This window comes from Hakea prostrata, chromosome 3 (genome assembly GCF_041222555.1).
Source record: "Hakea prostrata isolate BN-2017 chromosome 3, UWA_Hpros_2, whole genome shotgun sequence".
NCBI lineage: Eukaryota > Viridiplantae > Streptophyta > Magnoliopsida > Proteales > Proteaceae > Hakea > Hakea prostrata.
In genome coordinates, this window is record NC_142602.1 from 70,238,656 (window position 1) to 70,244,749 (window position 6,094).

The 6,094-nt window shown below is 38.3% G+C and overlaps 1 non-coding gene across 1 annotated transcript; it reads left to right on the forward strand.

Annotated features, from left to right (window-relative positions):
- Positions 1 to 1,990: 1,990 nt before the first annotated feature.
- LOC149022926 (small nucleolar RNA R71) lies at positions 1,991 to 2,097 on the forward strand. Its single transcript, XR_016172582.1, has one exon. It is a non-coding gene; the product is annotated as a small nucleolar RNA R71 (small nucleolar RNA).
- Positions 2,098 to 6,094: the final 3,997 nt, after the last annotated feature.

A 6,094-nucleotide genomic window follows, 5' to 3' on the forward strand; every position in this document is an offset into this window, starting at 1 on the left:
CGACGAAGTGAGCTGAGTGTTTCGTTGGATTTCGGTTTGAAATGAGAGGTTTTTATGGGTTTGGGTTGGTATTGGTTTAGAAGGGTTTAAGAAAATGAAATTGGTTCGAATCAGTATGGGTTCAGCATGGTCTAATAGAAGTTTGAAGTGTATTTTTGATGGGTTGGTTGGGTTTGAGATGAAACCGGGTCGGGTGAGTGGTTTAATCGTTGTTGTAGCTTTGCTGCAGCTTTGCTATAGCAACGAACACACTAATGTAATTTTCAACGAGAGAATGTAATGTGTCAACGGAACATGTAAGACCCGTAGGCGAGGATCAAAACTTTGTAGTAGCATTGTGGCCACATTGCTACAACAAAGATAGTGAAATTTGCTGGATATTGAAACATGCTCTGTTCAGCAGTTTGATTTAATGATAAGTTTGGCAAAACACCCAAGCACTCTCTGTTTGTTCCCCACACTCCCTGCACATCAAAGACACCTATTAGCAAATTATCTGTCAGTGTTTTTTTTTTTTTTTTCATCACACATTATGAACTACCCATGACTTTATTAAACACCTAATGAACTACTAGCACACAATTAAACTAAAAATAATGAAATCTAAGTGACCTCCCTTCTTTTTAAGCCTCTTGAAAGATGATTGAAGATTTGTCCCGCTCCAATGGTGCTCCCCAATAATGCTTGATCCACTGCATGCTCTAGTTCCCAAGGCCATTTAATGATTTCTTCTTGTGCACCTTCCATAATTGGACTCAAACTCCTCTGTTGCTTCATGTACCTGTTGCAACATTCCTCCAACCAAATTTTAACTTTAATACTGAAGGACTGATCCCGTTGATCTCTACTATACTCCATCCCATTGCTCTTCTACACTTCATCAGCACTTCAAGTAGCATATCTTCTTGCTCCTTTGTTAGTAGTGCTGAAACAAAAACATGGAGTGTTTTGGCTGCATCCAAATGGGCATATTGAGAGTGTTTTGAAAGAGGTGTGAACTCTAACATAGGTGGCTCTTCAATTGATGGTTTAGGGGCTTTAGTTTCAAGCTCAGATAATACAAGAGACTCAAATCTACTCCCACTCAATGCCTTAGCTGGTCTTGCCTCTAACAAATCCATATATCTACTTGCTTCATCATCCACTTGTTCAATTTCTATTGCCAATGAAAGCTCTAGTGGGTTTTTAATACACTCTGTCTCCAACTCTTCGGAAACTAGCTCTTCAAGGACATCCACAACAAAGCACTCTTCTATTGCATCTGGAGATCTAGGATTTTTCGTATCACATGGCAATGATCCTTGAGAGCGATTACTTAAAGCACTAGCCAGTTGTCCAACTTGATTCTCCAAATTTCTCAATGAAGATGCTTGACTCTGAATCATTGCATCATTCTTTGCCATATACTCCTTCAATAAAAGCTCTATTGATGAAGAGGGTTCCATAGGTTGAATGTTCACTTGCTGTTGAGCACTTGGAAGCGGATGAGGTCGAGCGGGATGGAAGATGGGCTTGCATTCTGTCCTTGAGCATTCCAAGAGTAGTTAGGGTGCTGCCTCCAACCAAGATTATAGGTGTTGGCATATGGGTTATTGGCATTGCTGAAATTACCATCATAGTAAGCTAATTCTGGGTTAGATGGACAGCTATCAAAGACATGCTCCCCACCACAATATGTACACGAGATTGTTGTATGTTGTTGAGTTTGTACAGTTGTAGGCAAGTTTATGGATTTTAACACACTAGTTAGGGATGACACTTGTGAAGTTAAAGTTGTCACCGCATCTAACTCATAAATCCTGCCACTCTCTTATTTGCAGCACCTCTCTCGGCTGGCCATTGGTAGTTGTTGTTGGCCATTCTCTCCAAGATCTCATAAGCTTCATTGTAAGACTTTGCCAATATAGCCCCATTTGCTGATGCATCCACTATGGATCGAGTTTGTCCACTTAAACCATAGTAGAAAGTCTCCATTTGAATCCAATGAGGAATACCATGGTGAGGACATTTACGCAAGAGCTCCTTAAATCTTTCCCATGCCTCATACAAAGATTCACCATCCAACTGTTGAAAACCAGTGATATCATTTCTGAACTTGGCATTCTTTGATGCAGGGAAGTACTTCATCAAGAACTTCTCTACTAAATCATTCCATGTGGCTATTGATTGTGGAGGTAAGGAGTTCAACCATGCTCTTGCTCTATCCCGCAATGAATAAGGGAATAGCTTCAATCTCAAAGCCTCTTCAGTTGCTCCCGGTATCTTGAAAGAGTCACTTACTTCCATGAAGAGTCTAAGATGGAGATGAGGATCTTCTGTTGGCATCCCACTGAACTGTCCTATAGTCTGAAGCATTTGGAACATCACAGGCTTAAGCTCAAAATGTAATGCATGAATTTCTGGCCTTACTATACTTGGATTCAGCTCATGCAACCTTGGGACAACATATCCTCTAATGGCCCTATCTCTATCATCACCCTCAGCTGCCATATTATTCTCATTATTATTCAACCCATATCTCATTGCTTCAGCCATTGTTTGACCTGCTGCTAAACCTCGCTACTTCCTTCTTCTAGCTCGAAATGTCCTTTCGATTTCGATGTCAAAGGGTGCCAACTCTTGATCGAGCAGCGTGCTCATACAAGGGTAAAAGCACCGAGAATAAAAGGAAACTAATATAAAAGCAAAGAAATTTCAGTAGATAAAACAAAAACTTACTTCTACACTAATTATCAAAGACAAAATTCCCTCGACAACGGCGCCAAAAACTTGTTGCTTGTATCTCAAGATATCACGCAAGAGTATACGTATCGCAATCAAGTAATAAATGATAAGTAAAGTATCGATCCCACGGAGAATTATATCCTTAACTTTCAATGTAAAAATAAAATTGATTTAAATGAAATTAACAAGGTTGATTGGTGTTTGTCTAACTAATTAACCAAATGACGAGTAAAGAAAACTAAGGAACTAAAATGTAGATTTGAGCAATGGAAGAAACTTAATGAGTGACAAGTGTGTTAGGAATCAAGTTTCCCTTCCCTGAATTTTAAAACACAAATACTAAAGCAATACTACAACCCCAAGATAAATCAAGAACTTGGAATGAATGGCAATATGGTATTTTCCAATACACATAAGCTAGCATCCTAAATCAACATCAGCATATTCCTATGAAGAATTGAATTAAGAATGCAATTTAAACCCAATCCAATCAATGGTAATGTGAGGTTATTGGGTATTCCTACCCAACCTACTAATTAACACAACCTAATTAAAGATGATGCTAACTCACACAATTCAACAAACACCTAGACTTCATTAATTTTCCAATTAATGAAATCATAACATTCATTCGGTCATTCAAGAACTGAAATTAGTCAATATAACATGCTAAATTCATTAACAATAAAGTGGATTGCAATAAAACTAAAGAACACATGATTAGTTACATATCAAAATTCAGGTTTAGATACTACTATCATCCCAACACAGCTAAGATTTAGCCCATAATAGAATTCAAATGCATAAAACCAAGTATAGTTGACATGAGACTAGAAAATAAGAAGATAGAGTTATAAAAACAAGAATAAACTAAGGCTTCAATGCTTCCACATGAGCTCCAGCTTTCTTCTTCAGCAAATCAGCAACTCCAGCAGCTCCTTGCTTCCACAAGAGCTCCAACATTCGTTCTCTACCTCCTTCCTCTCAGCCGAGTCTCTCCTCTACACCTTGGTCCAATCTCTCCTCTTTTCCTCCTTGCCTCTCTTCTCTTTCTTCCATAAATGTCTTCAATCATTAGGTTAGATTCTGGCCATAGGATTAGAACTTTCCTCCTGAGATCAAGGGCTGAAAACCATCATGTATTTACAAGAATTTAGTCCACTTAAGTTAGCCCTTTTTTGTCAATTCCATTTGAATTGGATCTGAGAATATTCTGCTCCGTTGTTGTAGCAATGCAGCAACAACTCTACAACAAAGTTAGAGGACATGTTCTTCTATTATGAATCTTCACCTACATGTTCAAGAGAAAGAGAAACAGTCAAATTCATCCATAAAAAGAAGGGAAATTCATGCAATGTGACAAAAATGAACTAAACAAAATGCAACATGTTGAGACTAAATAAGACAACACCTAATGAATACTATCACTAAAACAAAGACAAAATACTCCTAAATCAAGCCATCTCAAGTATAAAAGTTATAAATCTTAACTCTATTTCATAGATTATCAATACATTTGTTTGGGGGTTTCTCCCTTTTTTGGGTTGGGGTCTGTCTTGTTCCCCTGTGCCCTTTCCGGGTTTGTTTGGGGTATGGTGGGGTGTTTCCTTCCTTCACTTCTTGTTTTTTTTTTTTTTTTCTTTTTTTTTTTTTTTTTTTTCCTTTTTTTTTTTTCTCTTTTTTTCCTCCATAATTTTTTATTTTTTCTTTTTTTTTTTTCTTTTTATTTTTCCTCTATTTCATTTTTTTTTTTTTTCTCCTTTTAAAAATGGGGTGGATGTTTTTTTGTGTTATTAATGTGGGTGGGGGTGGGGTTTTGACACTTCTGTCCTTGGACAACTATGGGAATATTATGGGATGTTTCCGGAGATGCCCTTTGGACACCTTCCTAAACTGTTGGATGACATATTTAAGGCTGTCTAGTAGTGTTTGGCTAGGATGTCCCGTTATGTCAGACCTTAATCGAAGGGGTATTGAGACCGAACGACCCGTGGTAGCAATGGGGATTCATGGGCGCTCAAGACCGGTAACCAATTTGTGAGAGGACATGAATCACATTGTGGGGGCCATTTATTGGTAGGGTTGCATATGGATAGACTTGGGCTCATGGGCGCTCAAGACCGGTAACCAACCCGTGAGGGGACGTGAGAGCTTCCCGTTTACCATATGTGGATAACCTATAGGGTTGATGACTCCGTAGTCAGGGATTATGAGGACTCTAGTGTGAAGGATGCCGAAAAGGATCGCCAGGGGCGAGGAATGAACGTCTCTGGATTTGACTTGATGTAACTAAGTAGGAGACTTGCATTTAGCTAGGCTTTGACCCTGACATGCGCCGGTACTTAGACCAATGGTGATGTGAGAGAGTGGTGACTTAACCCCCAGCCATGGAATGTCCCGAGGGATGCCGGACCCACTACCAAAAGGCGTTGTGTGATGAGACCTTCCTAAAGAAGTACAGTGTTATGACTTAAAGCATGTCTGCCAATAGAGACAACATACATAGAGTTAGAATCATAATGCATCATGTGTTTCATATCATATAGCATTTTACGTTGCTTTGAATTCCTACTATTTATGTTGTTATGGATTAACTGCTTTACTGAGTTTCATTGAAACTCACTCCTTTTTGTACAATATCTTTTGTTAGACTACTCTACAGGTATTGATGACTACGAAGGTCAATATGAGGAAGTGCAAACTGAAGAGGCGTACTTCACGCAAGGTGCTGGCAACCATGAAGATTACACTGAGGATTCCTCAAGTGGTCTTACTTGTTACCAGGATTAGCCCTACTGTGGAGTGGGAACGTCTGAGCGTCATTGATGAAGTCTATGTTTATGAAGACGTTCTCTATAAAGTAGAATAGACTTTAGTTTAGTTTGTTGGGATAATTACTGTTACCCCCTTGAACTATGACTTTATTACTAATCAAACCTTGTTCTTTATGAAATTACTGTTGCCCCCCTCACTTCTGACGGTGTTAAGCGGCTGTTATGATTTAATATGTAATCTCTATTTTACCCTTCATTAAAATTTAAGAAGTCAAAACACACACTACCCTCTTTTATAAAAACAATAATGAATACCAATTTAAATTCTTGTCATTTTGGATTTCTTTTGAAATTGTTTTTAGATTTGAAAGAGTACTAGAACATCATCATCTCCATTGCTTCCAGCTAAGTTTTGTACTCCAAATGAGATTCTCCCTCTTGTTAGTAAAAGGCGACTTCTTTCCAATGCATCATTATTTTTGCAAACATTGGTGCAAGATAATGATGCAATCATATGAATCAAACTATCAAAACTTAGATCATAGAAGACCAAATCAGCAAAGATTTCGTAGGGAAGACAATCCAAAGAGAAGAAA